General features: G+C 44.1%; 1 long non-coding RNA gene and 1 pseudogene across 3 annotated transcripts; both read right to left on the reverse strand.

Moving 5' to 3' along the window:
• Positions 1 to 692: 692 nt before the first annotated feature.
• Positions 693 to 14,060, reverse strand: LOC121838798 (annotated as a pseudogene).
• Positions 10,999 to 13,971, reverse strand: LOC121843792. 3 transcript variants are annotated; one of them, XR_006081744.1, is made up of 5 exons: positions 12,404 to 13,969; positions 11,995 to 12,052; positions 11,790 to 11,924; positions 11,403 to 11,659; positions 10,999 to 11,239 (listed from the first exon to the last, which is right to left on the reverse strand). It is a non-coding gene; the product is annotated as an uncharacterized LOC121843792 (long non-coding RNA). The 3 variants fall into 3 exon arrangements; XR_006081743.1 differs by having other exon boundaries at positions 11,403 to 11,728; positions 11,761 to 11,924; XR_006081745.1 differs by lacking the exon at positions 10,999 to 11,239 and having other exon boundaries at positions 11,429 to 11,728; positions 11,761 to 11,924; positions 12,404 to 13,971.
• Positions 14,061 to 16,827: the final 2,767 nt, after the last annotated feature.

Below are 16,827 nucleotides of genomic sequence, written 5' to 3' on the forward strand. Positions count from 1 at the left end.
AGGGAGGAGGAGGGAGAAACAGGAGATGTGATAGAGGGAGGGAGGAGGAGGGAGAAACAGGAGATGTGATAGAGAGGGAGGGAGAAACAGGAGATGTGATAGAGAGTGAGGGAGAAACAGGAGATGTGATAGAGAGGGAGGGAGGAGGAGGGAGAAACAGGAGATGTGATAGAGAGGGGGGATGGAGGGAGAGGAGAAACAGGAGATGTGATAGAGAGGGAGGGAGAAACAGGAGATGTGATAGAGAGGGAGGGAGAAACAGGAGATGTGATAGAGAGGGAGGGAGAAACAGGAGATGTGATAGAGAGGGAGGGAGGAGGGGAGGGAGAAACAGGAGATGTGATAGAGAGGGAGGGAGGAGGAGGGAGAAACAGGAGATGTGATAGAGAGGGAGGGAGAAACAGGAGATGTGATAGAGAGGGAGGGAGGAGGAGGGAGAAACAGGAGATGTGATAGAGAGGGAGAGGAGACCCGCTGTTTCACAGTATGAGACGTCATTCTGCCAGATGCAAATGGCCTTGAAATGTGAGACGTGGTTGGTTTCCCTCCTTCCCGTAATGGATACTTGCATCTCCTCTGAGGTCTGTCCAAGGACATAATGACTGGAACGAATCAGTGGTTCCATTAGATAGCTTCTGGAGACATCACGGCAGGATAGTTTTGTTGAGGTTAAATTAAAAGTGCTTTTTTCATCATTTACATGTCAGTTTAATGGCTTGGAGGGACAGTAACAAAACATCTATTTGAGAAGAAAAAAAATCTGTATAAAATGAGAACTTAATGATTTAAAAAGAGACAAACACACATCAAGCTGGTTCATTATTAAAATACACTTGGGTCACATGACCATAACAAGACAAGACCTATAACATGATTAGAAGATGTCTGCCGACTCTTAGAAGGAATCCCTGATCTTAGACCTCCAAGCCGTAGCCCTCTCGAACCCATTGGTCCCTGTCCTGTAGTCTCTGACTGCCTGGTTGATCTCCTCTTCTGTGTTCATCACAAACGGACCTGGAGAGAAAAAGGAAAGTGTAGTGTGTCACGTTACACATGAACGATCCAATATTGTGGTAACTGACTGGAGTTCAGTGATGTAAAGAAATGAAGGTCTTACCATGTTGGACCACCGGTTCATTGATCGGCTGTCCGCAATCAAGACAAAATGGCAAACCTCTGATGTCTGGAGAAAGGAGTTTGAGTTTTAGTGAATTTACAATTCCTGAAAACTGTGTTAAGAGTCTGTAAGAAGTTCAGACAGCCTACCTTGTTTTCTACGGCTATGCAGTCTCCATCATCAAACACGATGGTGTGATGTGGCTCCGCTTTCTGCTGCTCTGCATCTGGCCCTGAAAGAGCAATGGAAAACAGAATGAACTCTACAGACGGGCCCCTGGGATGAAAACAAGATTATTACCTCAAAGGAAATGGTAAACAAAACAACTTTCATTTGAGGAATTTCTGTCAAGATTTTAACCCGAGGGAAACAGAGCAATCAAGAACCAAAGAAAATGTGCATTTCCTCTCTATCTGAGATGGTTACGTCTGCTTCCTTCATCTGAATACTAAGGTCAAAAGAAATGCTGAAACGCCAAAACGCTTCAAGTTGTGGTGGATATATTTTTCAGACACAGCTGTGCTTGATTTGCCTTACAGACTACACTGTCGATTCAGTGGCATCTCGGTTCAAACCCACTTTAATCTTAGTTACAGCGAACGGTTCAACTTGATTCTGGTTTCAAAACATCTGTCTACAATTAAAAAGGAGTTTTCCGTGAGATCCTACGAAGCAATGATTCCATTTAATCAGATCATAATGCAACTTCCTGTAGAAACAAATATCAACTATGAGTGAAATGTAACAGAAGCCCTTTCTAAATGAGTGAAGAGCATTAAATAACGCATTCTCACGCTAGCTAACATCTATCATAATGAAAATACAATAACGCCTTCTCACGTTAGCTAACATCTATCATAATGAAAATACAATAACGCCTTCTCACGCTAGCTAACATCTATCATAATGAAAATACAATTCCTCCAACTCACGCTAGCTAACATCTATCATAATGAAAATACAATTCCTCCAACTCACGCTAGCTAACATCGATCATAATGAAAATACAATTCCTCCAACTCACGCTAGCTAACATCTATCATAATGAAAATACAATAACGCCGACTCACGCTAGCTAACATCTATTATAATGAAAATACAATAACGCCGACTCACGCTAGCTAACATCTATTATAATGAAAATTCAATTTCTCCAACTCACGCTAGCTAACATCTATCATAATGAAAATACAATTTCTCCAACTCACGCTAGCTAACATCTATCATAATGAAAATACAATTCCTCCGACTCACGCTAGCTAACATCGATCATGAAAATACAATTCCTCACTCACGCTAGCTAACATCATCCTCCAACTCACGCTAGCTAACATCTATCATAATGAAAATACAATTCCTCCGACTCACGCTAGCTAACATCGATCATAATGAAAATACAATTCCTCCAACTCAAATATGTGCTTCCCATTGACAAACAAAAGAAACGATAAAACACTTCAGCATAAGGATATTTGTACACGTGAAAAAGGACAGGCTTAACATGTCCTGTATAGACAAACACTGTAGGGAATAGTTCAACTCTGTATAGCAGGGTGTCACAGGACTGTAGGTAAAACCATTTGTTACAGGTATAGTACCATAAGACATACATCTATATTTGCGTCCCATATGGCATCCTATTCCCTACATAGGGCACTATATAGGGAAAGGTTGCCCTGGAACATGAATCACAACATGAAGGGTTCAAGTGGGATTTTGTCCCATTCCTAAACCATTCCTAGAGTTGCTATTGGCTTCAGATCAGAAGGCTACATCCCAACGTTGACATGACATCCCAGAGAGGACGGAGGAGAGGAAGGGAACATCCCAGAGAGGACAGAGGAGAAGAGGAAGGGAACATCCCAGAGAGGACAGAGGAGAGGAGGAAGGGAACATCCCAGAGAGGACAGAGGAGAGGAGGAAGGGAACATCCCAGAGAGGACAGAGGAGAAGAGGAAGGGAACATCCCAGAGAGGACAGAGGAGAGGAGGAAGGGAACATCCCAGAGAGGACAGAGGAGAGGAGAAGAGGAAGGGAACATCCCAGAAAGGACGGAGGAGAGGAGATGAGGAAGGGAACATCCCAGAGAGGACGGAGGAGAGGAGGAAGGGAACATCCCAGAGAGGACAGAGGAGAGGAGAAGAGGAAGGGAACATCCCAGAGAGGACGGAGGAGAGGAGGAAGGGAACATCCCAGAGAGCACAGAGGAGAGGAGGAAGGGAACATCCCAGAAAGGACGGAGGAGAGGAGATGAGGAAGGGAACATCCCAGAGAGGACGGAGGAGAGGAGGGAACATTAATAAATAAATGCACCTGCTCGGTTTGATTGTCTCTCTCTCTCTGGACGAGGGACAGCAACAAGATGCAGAGTGTTTCTGAACCACTACCAAACACAACACTGTTCTGGGTGACCATCAACATGAGGCTGCAGGGCAGTTAGGAACTCATGGAAAACTGTTCAACAGAAACTAAATAGCGGAAACTCACCAACACAGACAGATCCTGCCAGTGTGTAGATAAACGAGGTCCATCCTAGCAGAGATGACAGAAAAACTGTTGTTTTGGACTGGCATTGATAATGCATTTTGTTACCTCATTAACAAGTTAACTGTCACAGTATACACAACAATCACGACATTTATAAAGCCTCATATTCTAAATGATGTGACTTGGTGGGCGAGTCTGACCACTTGGTATACCGACGTCTTGCCATGTGAGCTGTGGGCCATAACACTGAGATTGTCTCATATCTAATCCACCATAGGGCCCTGTAATACGATGACGTGGGAGCCATCCATTCAACGCACCAACACTGACTGTGTGCACACACACACACACACACACACACACACACACACACACACACACACACACACACACACACACACACACACACACACACAGTGTATAATGTGACCATTCAACACAGCACCACTGACTCCATAGCAACCACACAGCACCCCTGACTCCATAGCAACCACACAGCACCAGACTCCATAGAGAACAGGCAGACCATGGAAACCAAGCCAGTTGTATAAACTTTAGAAGACTCCCAACCCCTGGAGGACTTCTGTTTGTCACAGACAGTAGATAGCAACTTTCTCCCACCACAAACCAACGTCAGGTACAGTACAGTTCCCACAATGAGAAAGCGTGTGTCATACACACCACACAGCACTTAGCTAGGGTTTGAGTTGAAAGGTTCTGCTAACTTTACTGAAAAGGTCAACAGATTTAGTGCCAGATTGTGGATGAATGGAGCACACAGAACAATATCGCTACAGTAGACCAAGCTCTGGTCCATGGTGTTACATGCAGCTAGAGCTTTCTTCAAGGAGCACGTAACGCCCTGGACCAGAGCCACAGAAGGCCTATTCAGTAAAGATGGTTTTACCTGAAGGAACTGGTTGTACATGCTTGGCTCCTCCATCCAGCTTGAAGTCCAGATACAGTGTTGGAGTCCTGGTGAAGATTTTGGACTGGACAAAAAAAAGGACAAAACATGTTTAGTATTTCATTGACCCCCAACATTCAGGCAGCACCCCTTTAACACCTAGCACCCTGATCTGTTGGTGTTACCTCTCCTACTCCCCCTTTAACACCTAGCACCCTGATCTGTTGGTGTTACCTCTCCTACTCCCCCTTTAACACCTAGCACCCTGATCTGTTGGTGTTACCTCTCCTACTCCCCCCTTTAACACCTAGCACCCTGATCTGTTGGTGTTACCTCTCCTACTCCCTCTTTTAACACCTAGCACCCTGATCTGTTGGTGTTACCTCTCCTACTCCCTCCTTTAACACCTAGCACCCTGATCTGTTGGTGTTACCTCTCCCACTCCCTCTTTTAACACCTAGCACCCTGATCTGTTGGTGTTACCTCTCCCACTCCCTCTTTTAACACCTAGCACCCTGATCTGTTGGTGTTACCTCTCCTACTCCCCCCTTTAACACCTAGCACCCTGATCTGTTGGTGTTACCTCTCCCTACTCCCCCTTTAACACCTAGCACCCTGATCTGTTGGTGTTACCTCTCCTACTCCCCCTTTAACACCTAGCCCCTGATCTGTTGGTGTTACCTCTCCCACTCCCTCTTTTAACACCTAGCACCCTGATCTGTTGGTGTTACCCTTCCCACTCCCTCTTTCAACACCTAGCACCCTGATCTGTTGGTGTTACCCTTCCCACTCCCTCTTTCAACACCTAGCACCCTGATCTGTTGTTGTTACCCTTCCACTCCCTCTTTTAACACCTAGCACCCTGATCTGTTGGTGTTACCTCTCCTACTCCCTCTTTTAACATCTAGCACCCTGATCTGTTGGTGTTACCCTTCCCACTCCCTCTTTTAACACCTAGCACCCTGATCTGTTGGTGTTGCCTCTCCTACTCCCTCTTTTAACACCTAGCACCCTGATCTGTTGGTGTTACCTCTCCTACTGCCTCTTTTAACACCTAGCACCCTGATCTGTTGGTGTTACCCTTCCTCTCCCTCTTTTAAGACCTAGCACCCTGATATGTTGGTGTTACCCTTCCACTCCCTCTTTTAACACCTAGCACCCTGATCTGTTGGTGTTACCCTTCCAGACCAGCCCTACTGTGATGGAAGACCAGACCATCCCTACTGTGATGGAAGACCAGACCATCCCTACTGTGATGGAAGACCAGACCAGCCCTACTGTGATGGAAGACCAGACCAGCCCTACTGTGATGGAAGACCAGACCAGCCCTACTGTGATGGAAGACCAGACCAGCCCTACTGTGATGGAAGACCAGACCAGCCCTACTGTGATGGAAGACCAGACCAGACCTACTGTGATGGAAGACCAGACCTACTGTGATGGAAGACCAGACCAGCCCTTCTGTGAGGGAAGACCAGACCAGCCCTACTGTGATGGAAGACTAGATCAGCCCTACTGTGATGGAAGACCAGACCAGCCCTACTGTGATGGAAGACCAGACCAGACCTACTGTGATGGAAGACCAGACCAGACCTACTGTGATGGAAGACCAGACCAGCCCTACTGTGATGGAAGACCAGACCAACACTTCTGTGAGGGAAGACCAGACCAGCCCTACTGTGAGGGAAGACAGTGTTACCTGGTGCTGACTTTTCAGTGTAACATTTCTAGTGTTGATTAAGGTGTTAAAGTAGCTCTGTAAGTGTTAAACACTCATTGGTTTAGAAGAAACCCAGTGTTGGTGTTAATACCCAGTGTTGAACTAAAACCACACCCATCATTATCATATTTCCCAGCATGCTCTACTGCAGTTAGATTTTTTTTTTGAATTGTTTGTTTCGATATCTATGTTTTTGAATGTACAGTGATTAATTAATTAAATATAAATAACATACATTTTCTAAGCTAATCCAATCTGTTATATGGATTCATTGCACCCATTACTGAAATGGTTGATCCAGTATAGATGATTAAGGTATTCTTCTGATCCCAGCAGTCATTCTGAATCAGGTTGCAGGTGAATAAAAATTCTAAATGTTGGATATCCCCACTCTGGCTGGATTCCAATAGGAATTACACATCACTTTGCAAGCCAGCATAATGTGATTTGCAGGCCTACATTTTTCCTGTAAACCATGAGTTTCAGGCCACTTTATTAGGGTAAAACTAAGCCCTCAAAAATAAGGCCTTGTGAATTATGTGTTGTATTGTGTTAAATAATACAATTGTAATGATATTGTAATTGTAATAGTAATCGCTTAGGATCTCACTTGGTGAAGGCCACAGGACGGAAAATGGATGAATGCGTCAACCATAGCTGTGTTTGAATACCCATACTAACATACTGTAAACTACATACTTAATGAGTACATATACTACATAATAGTAGTTTATTTTAGTATACTGTAAACAAACGGTATCCTTTCAGTTGAGTGTAGTAGCGCATCGCCTGTCTCACCCGGAAGTTGTTGCTGCTGCTATGTAACTTCGTGCTAGTTTGTTAGCATAGATAACATATCAATAGCTAGCCATCTTACGACTTCATTAACAATGTCCATTGAGAACGCACCAAGACTATACCACTTAGCTAAGCTAAGAATGACGTGAATAAATCAAGTTAATAAATGTTGGGTAGGTAGTTAGATAGCATATAGTTAATATACTGGAAAGTTCAATGTATTAGTAGCCAACTAACATTACGTAGCTAGCTAACATACCAGTACATACAAGCAATTGTTGTAATGATATGCGGTTCGTAAGGCTAGCGTAGCTAACAATTTGTAAGCCAGCATAACGTGTAACATAACTTACTTGAAAAGTCATCACTTTATTACATTGCTCAACATTTCTGTAACATTTGTCATAGTTAGTTTAAAGCAATGAATTTGTATGTGCTCTCATCAGACTTCTGCTGCTCATGTCTCTGTCACTAACAAATACAGGCATGGGTCGTAACTCAACAAGTCACTCGAAAGGCAAGGCACTCTGGGAAATAAGGCTTCCACACTAAGCAGTGTGTTCATGTAACACTGAAAGTGTGGACCAGTATAGACACTGGACCAGTGTTACATTTAACACTGAAAGTGTGGACCAGTATAAACACTGGACCAGTGTTACATTTAACACTGAAAGTGTGGACCAGTATAGACACTGGACCAGTGTTACATTTAACACTGAAAGTGTGGACCAGTATAGACACTGGACCAGTGTTACATTTAACACTGAAAGTGTGGACCAGTATAGACACTGGACCAGTGTTACATTTAACACTGAAAGTGTGGACCAGTATAGACACTGGACCAGTGTTAAATGTAACACTCTCAGTGTTTATTTAACACTGAAGAATATGCTGTGACGGTATCAGTGAACACCATAACACTGACTTAGTGTAACATTTTAATGCCACTGGTGTTGGGAAGTATCAGTGTTAAAAGGGCATTCTCATATAAACACTTAAAAAGTGTGAAATTGAACAACCACAGACAACCACAGTGTGTTTTACCAATCAAATTTTGCTGTGCAGCTATCCCACCCATCCCCAGTCCCACCCCCAGCCCAGTCCCAGCCCCAACACATTTACATACAGATAACTGCCAAAATGAAGGAAACACAAATGAGGAATGCAACATATATTGAAAGCAGGGGCTTCCACACAGGTGGGGTTCCTGAGTTAATTAAGGAATTAACATCCCATCATGCTTAGGGTTCTGTATAATGTGTGTTGTGTCTCAGTCACCAGATCTCAACCCAATTGAACACTTACTGGAGATTCTGGACCAATGCCTGAGAGTGTTTTCCACCACCATCAACAAAACACAAAATGATGGAATTTCCAGTGGAAAAATGGTGTCTTATCCCTCAGCTTGTAGAATCTACGCCACGGTGCATTGAAGCTGTTCTGGCTGCTCGTGGTGCCCAATGACATATTAAAACACTTTATTTTGGTGTTTCCTTTATTTTGACAGTTACCTGTCTATTAGCCTGTTGGCCATCGTTAGCCTCTCTGCCTGTCTGTAGTGTCTCCTCCTGCCCTGTAGTAACCAGAGGCAACCCGTTTCCCAGCTTCAACACATTTTCATGTGTAAAATGACAAACCTTATGGACGTCATTAGAAACTCTGTCTGTCTCCTCTCCTGCCCTAGAGTAACCCCGTCAGGCAATACGGTCCCAGCGATGCCCCGCCCCTTTCCTAGCTTCAACACATTTTCATGTGTAAAATGACAAACCTTATGGACGTCATTAGAAACTCCGTCTGTCAGTCTCCACTCCTGCCCTAGAGTAACCCCAAACCAAACCGGCCCTGGTCAAATTTACATCTGAAACATGACAAACCCACTTCCCCAGAAACCTGCAACTCATTTCCTGTCTCGTCTAACTCAGCAGACAGACACAGAGAAAATGAGGAGAAGGAGGGGGTGAGAAAGAGGATGGATACTCGTGAAGATGTAATTGCCTGCAAACGTCACATGATGAAGCTGAATGTCTTGTGGTTGGTTGGCATTTCTGGCGAGGCATATCTAGGCCTGAGGCTTTCAACATCTCAGTCATTGTATTGTATAAAGTTTTCTGGCTTTGATATGGGCAAGACCCCAGCACATCATATCAACAGCCGACACTAAGTATTCATTCTGTATAATACAGTGACAAAGGAACAATGATGATGACAATGATGGCGATGATAAACTCCCCCCCCCTTTTTCATCCACTGTGGTTTTGGACCTATGATTACAAATGCGTTACATTGTAGGGTGAGAAATATATAAATCTATTTTTAGTCGTTTAAGTATATACATGTTCTTATGGCTGTTTGTTATGACTTCCACATGACATCAACCAGTGTTTCTCCTAAATGCGTTTAGCAGCGGCGCACTGCCGTTGCTAATTCGTGGACGCCACCGAACAACGTATATAAAAATAAGAAATAATTTTACCATCCCGTGGTGCAGCGCTGCTAAGCGCATATAGGGGAAACACCGGTTGATGTCATGTGGAAGTCAGAACTAACATCCATAACAACTTGTATAAACTTAAATAACTAAAACCCAGATAAAATATGTAGAAAATATAATAGAGCAATATATATATATATTTTAATGATTACCTTTGAGAACTAACAATCCCCCAAAATAAAAAATAAACAGTTGGGATGAATCCAAAATGTAAAAAATATCATGTCCTGGGGCCCCCATTGATTTAGTTATACTGTTTGAGTCATTCAGATAGCATAAGAACACGCCATAAGCCACAGCAAAATGTGTAGAATTGAAGGACATTTAGCTTTAAAATCTTCTCTCAGCCCTATGGCACATTTTTTTGAATGGCATGAAATTAGCTTTAAAAAAACAGTACAATGTTCTCTCTGTGTCAAGCCCTGGTCTTAGTATTTTGTGTTTTCTTTATTTATTTGGTCAGGCCAGGGTGTGACATGGGTTTATTTTGTGTTGTGTTTATGTATGGGGGTTTTTCGTAGGTTTTGGGATTGTGGCTTAGTGGGGTGTTCTAGCAAAGTCTATGGTTGCCTGAGGCGGTTCGCAATCAGAGGCAGGTGATTCTCGTTGTCTCTGATTGGGAACCATATTTAGGCAGCCATATTCTTTGAGTGTTTCGTGGGTGATTGTTCCTGTCTCTGTGTTTATTGTCACCAGATAGGCTGTATAGGTTTTCACGGTCCGTTTCTTGTTTTTGTATTATCGTGTTTATTCGTTTATTAAACATGTATCAAAATTACCACGCTGCATTTTGGTCCGACTCTCTCTCAGGAAATTTGCTTTAAAACAGCAGCAGTTTGTCTCTGCGGCCAAGAAGAAGGCCTCTAAAACCGCACAACTGGCCACACCCACTACCACACCCGGGTCATGGTTAGTATGGTGCTCCTCACCTCTACCCCCAGGGTTATGGTTAGTATGGTGCTCCTCACCTCTACCCCCAGGGTTATGGTTAGTATGGTGCTCCTCACCTCTACCCCCAGGGTTATGGTTAGTATGGTGCTCCTCACCTCTACACCCAGGGTTATGGTTAGTATGGTGCTCCTCACCTGTACACCCAGGGTTATGGTTAGTATGGTGCTCCTCACCTGTACCCCCAGGGTTATGGTTAGTATGGTGCTCCTCACCTGTACCCCCAGGGTTATGGTTAGTATGGTGCTCCTCACCTGTACCCCCAGGGCCTGTCCAGAGATGACGGCCACAGTGACCCCCTCCCTGCTGGGCTTGGGGACCTGGCTGTCCTTCAGCTCCTGGTACTGGGGCTCCACCATCTTGTCCTCCCTCCTCAGGTTGACCCACAGCTGCAGGCCCTGGACGGGCTCCTCAGACACGGGCATCTCTGCATGGACCACCCCTCGGCCTGCCGTCATCCACTTATGAAGAGACATGGACACAGAAACACACCGAAAACACACACACAGATACAGAAAGGCATAGACACACAGAGACGGACACAGAAACACACACACACAGAGATACAGAAAGGCATAGAACACACACACACAACACAATTACGAACCACATAAAGGTGAATCGTACAGTATAATATGCATGAACTCAATGTTGTCTGATATGATTTCCATAATAAATCACCCATGTGGACTTAATACTGGAACTAACTGGTTTCCAGGAGGAAATTAACTTCACATTTACACCTTTCCTTCCCCAGTGCTGTGATATGACCTAGTGGATGTCTATCTTCCCCAGTGCTGTGATATGACCTAGTGGATGTCTATCTTCCCCAGTGCTGTGATATGACCTAGTGGATGTCTATCTTCCCCAGTGCTGTGGATGTCTATCTTATGACCTAGTGGATGTCTATCTTCCCCAGTGCTGGTGATATGACCTAGTGGATGTCTATCTTCCCCAGTGTACCTAGTGGATGTCTATCTTCCCCAGTGCTGTGATATGACCTAGTGGATGTCTATCTTCCCCAGTGCTGTGATATGACCTAGTGGATGTCTATCTTCCCCAGTGCTGTGATATGACCTAGTGGATGTCTATCTTCCCCAGTGCTGTGATATGACCTAGTGGATGTCTATCTTCCCCAGTGCTGTGATATGACCTAGTGGATGTCTATCTTCCCCAGTGCTGTGATATGACCTAGTGGATGTCTATCTTCCCCAGTGCTGGTGATATGTACCTAGTGGATGTCTATCTTCCCCAGTGTACCTAGTGGATGTCTATCTTCCCCAGTGATATACCTAGTGGATGTCTATCTTCCCCAGTGTACCTAGTGGATGTCTATCTTCCCCAGTGTACCTAGTGGATGTCTATCTTCCCCAGTGCTGTGATATGTACCTAGTGGATGTCTATCTTCCCCAGTGTACCTAGTGGATGTCTATCTTCCCCAGTGCTGTGATATGACCTAGTGGATGTCCATCTTCCCAGTGCAGTGTACCTAGTGGATGTCTATCTTCCCCAGGGCTGTGATATACCTAGTGGATGTCTATCTTCCCCAGTGTACCTAGTGGATGTCTATCTTCCCCAGTGTACCTAGTGGATGTCTATCTTCCCCAGGGCTGTGATATGTACCTAGTGGATGTCTATCTTCCCCAGTGCTGTGATATGACCTAGTGGATGTCTATCTTCCCCAGTGCTAGTGGATGTCTATCTTAGTGTACCTAGTGGATGTCTATCTTCCCCAGTGTACCTAGTGGATGTCATCTTCCCCAGTGCTGTGATATGTACCTAGTGGATGTCTATCTTCCCCAGTGCTGTGATATGTACCTAGTGGATGTCCATCTTCCCCAGTGCTGTGATATGTACCTAGTGGATGTCTATCTTCCCCAGTGCTGTGATATGTACCTAGTGGATGTCCATCTTCCCCAGTGCTGTGATATGTACCTAGTGGATGTCTATCTTCCCCAGTGTACCTAGTGGATGTCTATCTTCCCCAGTGCTGTGATATGTACCTAGTGGATGTCTATCTTCCCCAGTGCTGTGATATGTACCTAGTGGATGTCTATCTTCCCCAGTGTACCTAGTGGATGTCTATCTTCCCCAGTGTACCTAGTGGATGTCTATCTTCCCCAGTGCTGTGATATGTAGCTAGTGGATGTCTATCTTCCCCAGGGCTGTGATATGTAGCTAGTGGATGTCTATCTTCCCCAGGGCTGTGATATGTAGCTAGTGGATGTCCATTGTTCTTCTCAAAGCTCCGCTAACATTAAAAGAACACACTGGAAGGTTGTGTCCAAAATGGCTGCTACTACTTTTGGTCCAGGGGCTAAGCTGTGCACTAAATAGGGTCTAGAGCCCTCAAACTCAACGTTGGACCTCGAAGCCAGTTCCACTGCGTGTTCTCATCGTCCCCTCTAATCAGGGTCTGATTTAGTCCTGGGAAACCAGGTCTGTGCAATTCATTATCAGGTAAAACAGAAAACCAGCAGGCTCCGGACCTCGTAGGGTAAGAGTTGAGTACCCCTGGTCTAGAGAATAAGGGCTCAGGGAATAGGGGTTTTAGCCAAAAGTAGTGCACTATATAGGGAATAGGGGTTTTAGCCAAAAGTAGTGCACTATATAGGGAATAGGGGTTTTAGCCAAAAGTAGTGCACTATATAGGGAATAGGGGGACATTTCTGATGCACATTTTCAGTGCCCAGAGGGTGATGCAGCGTTGCTGTGGGAAGCTAATTGGGCAATAACACTTACAACTTTCGTCAGCAGCTTTCCCCTCCTGTTCCACTGTGAGGAAACCCGCCTGCCCCCCCCCCAATGGTGTTTGTCTCTCCCGCTCTCTCTCTCTCTCTCACTGTTGCACACACACACACCAAGTCTCGTGTAGTAGTATTTTGGTATTTTATTAGGATCCCCGTTAGCTGTTGCACACACACACACACACACACACTACTACAAGAGACTTGGTGTGTGTATCTTAGTATTTTATCAGGATCCCTGTAAGCTGTTGAGAAAGAAGCAGCTCCTCTTACTGGGTCCACACAGAACATGACATAATTTAGTCTCCTCAACTTGTTCAACAGCCACACTGTTCATTACCACATTCAGCTGAGGTCCAGAACTTAGGGAATGATTTGTACCAAATACAAAGCTCTTAGTTTTAGAGATGTTCAGGACCAGTTTATTACTGGCCACACATTCCAAAACAGACTGCAACTCTTTGTTAAGGGTTTCAGTGACTTCATCAGCTGTGGTTTCTGATGTGTACATGGTTGAATCATTAGCATACATAGACACACATGCTTTGTTTAATGCCAGTGGCATTAGTGTCTATTTAGTGCCTATTAAACCACTTCCTGGTTGATGCTGACTGACTGACCAGGGACAACAGCCTTACGACTGCTGCATGGGAAAAACACAGGAAATGCCCCGAAGGCACGGTGCTACATTGGTTCTGGTGGGAGTCTGGTGAAGAGTAGGAACCTACATACCGTACTGTGAGTTCCACAAGGTGTTTCTCTACCTGTAAGTCCCCTGGTTTCAGTAGTCCAGAGTGGCCACAGAAATCCTCATGGGCTGAAACGCCTTTCAAAACGTAGGTCACCTAAACAAAGACAAAATAGATCCAAATATATTCACAAACCCACAGATGAGCCATTGCTGATTTTATATAACAGCTTGAGAGGCAAAACAAAACATTAACTGAGCTCTGCAGTTACCCCTCCCCCGAATACCAACCGGTTCTAGAGAAGTGGAAAACAACTTTCTCCAAGTCTTTGCCAATTGAGGTTGAGATTAGGAAAGAGATGAATGAATCTCGGTTGTAAACATGAATGGTTTGGGAAGGAAATCTCATAAAGCTCGTAAGACTGGAAAACATAGTATGGTAAATCATTGATTTCATATTTTCCTCGTGCAAGTCTAACAGATTAAATATGTACAGTGTGTGTGCGCGCGCGTGTGTGTGTGTGTGTGTGTGTGTGTGTGTGTGTGTGTGTGTGTGTGTGTGTGTGTGTGTGTGTAATGCAGTGTCCATTGACCAGGACAGACAAGAGCACGTGTTCACTCCCCGTGTCCATTCCACTGCCACATGGACTGAGGTCAAAACGGACAGGAAGTAGAAAGCTATAGAGGTTAGAGGTAAACATCTGTCTCTCAGAGAGGCTTCCAAACCTCCAGCCAGGGGGGCGAGAGCCTCTCTCTGATCTTGCAGCGCACGCGGCTTTGAGCTCTGAGATGTAACAGTGAGCCAACACACCTGCTGCATGGAATGCTAGGCCGTGGGCGCTTCAGCCCCGCCCCCGTCAGGTCTGGTCCAGTCCGCGGCCAGATGGACACTAAGCTACACATCTACAGTATCGGCTGGGCCTATGGCCTCATCTGGTCTGGGCCATGGTAGACGCTATGTTAGGTTACACATGTATATACAGGATCAGCTGGTCTGGGCCATGGTAGACGCTATGTTAGGTTACACATGTATATACAGGATCAGCTGGTCTGAGCCATGGTAGACGCTATGTTAGGTTACACATGTATATACAGTAGAGGTCAACCGATTAATCGGAATGGCCGATTAATTAGGGCCGATTTCAAGTTTTCATAACAATCGGAAATCCATATTTTTGGATGCCGACTTGGCAGATTTTTTTTTATTTTTACACCTTTATTTAATATTTATTTAACCAGGCAAGTCAATTAAGAACACATTCTTATTTTCAATGACGGCCTGGGAACAGTGGGTTAACTGCCTTGTTCAGGGGCAGAACGACAGATTTTTACCTTGTCAGCTCGGGGGATTCAATCTTGCAACCTTACAGTTAACTAGTCCAATGCTCTAACCAACTGTTATGCGAATGCAGTAAGCCAAGGTAAGTTGCTAGCTAGCATTAAACTTATCTTATAAAAAACAATCAATCAATCAATCATAATCATTAGTTAACTACACATGGTTGATGATATTAGTTTATCTAGCGTGTCCTGCATTGCATATAATCAATGCGGTGCGTATCGTTGCTCCAATGTGAACCTAACCATAAACATCAATGCCTTTCTTAAAATCAATACACAGAAGTATATATTTTTAAACCTGCATATTTAGCTAAAAGAAATCCAGGTTAGCAGGTAATATTAACCAGGTGAAATTGTGTCACTTCTCTTGCGTTCATTGCGCGCAGAGTCAGTGTATATACAACAGTTTGGGCCGCCTAATTTGCCAGAAATGTACGTAATTATGACATAACATTGAAGGTTGTGCAATGTAACAGGAATATTTAGACTAATGGATGCCACCCGTTAGATAAAATACGTAACGGTTCCGTATTTCACTGAAATAAACGTTTTGTTTTCGAAATGATAGTTTCTGGATTCAACCATATTAATGACCAAAGCTTGTATTTCTGTGTGTTATGTTGTAATTAAGTCTATGATTTGATAAAGTAGTCTGACTGAGCGATGGTAGGCAGCAGCAGGCTCGTAAGCATTCATTCAAACAGCACTTTCGTGCGTTTGCCAGCAGCTGTTTATGACTTCAAGCCCATCAACTCCCGAGATTAGGTGTAACCGATGTGAAATGGCTAGCTAGTTAGCTGGGTGCGCGCTAATAGCGTTTCAAACTTGGAGACTTGGAGTAGTTGTTCCCCTTGCTCTGCATGGGTAACGCTGCTTTGAGGGTGGCTGTTGTCATTGTGTTCCTGGTTCGAGCCCAGGTAGGAGCGAGGAGAGGAACGGAAGCTATTCTGTTACACTGGCAATACTAAAGTGCCTATAAGAACATCCAATAGTCAAAGGTTAATGAAATACAAATGGTATAGAGAGAAATAGTCCTGTAATTCCTATAATAACTACAACCTAAAACTTCTTACCTGGGATTATTGAAGACTCATTTTAAAAGGAACCACCAGCTTTCATATGTTCTCATGTTCTGAGCAAGGAACTTAAACGTTAGCTTTCTTACACGGCACATATTGCACTTTTACTTTCTTCTCCAACACTTTGTTTTTGCATTATTTAAACCAAATTGAACATGTTTCAATATTTATTTGAGGCTAAATTGATTTTATTGATGTATTATATTAAGTTAAAATGAGTGTTCATTCAGTATTGTTGTAATTGTCATTATTACAAATACATTTTAAAAACGGCTGATTAATTGGTGTCGGCTTTTTGGCCTCAATAATCGGTATCGGCGTTGAAAAATCATAATCGGTCGACCTCTAATCTACAGTATCATCTGGTCTGGGCCATGGTGGACACTAGGTTACACATGTATCTACAGTATCAAACACAGGCCGAGACTTTTCTATTAAAAACACTTGTTTGACTCTATAAATTCCCACTGTGGACCATCGCCTTTATGGTTGAGGAAACCGTGA

The sequence above is a fragment of the Oncorhynchus tshawytscha genome, unplaced genomic scaffold (genome assembly GCF_018296145.1).
Source record: "Oncorhynchus tshawytscha isolate Ot180627B unplaced genomic scaffold, Otsh_v2.0 Un_contig_5503_pilon_pilon, whole genome shotgun sequence".
Classification (NCBI taxonomy): domain Eukaryota; kingdom Metazoa; phylum Chordata; class Actinopteri; order Salmoniformes; family Salmonidae; genus Oncorhynchus; species Oncorhynchus tshawytscha.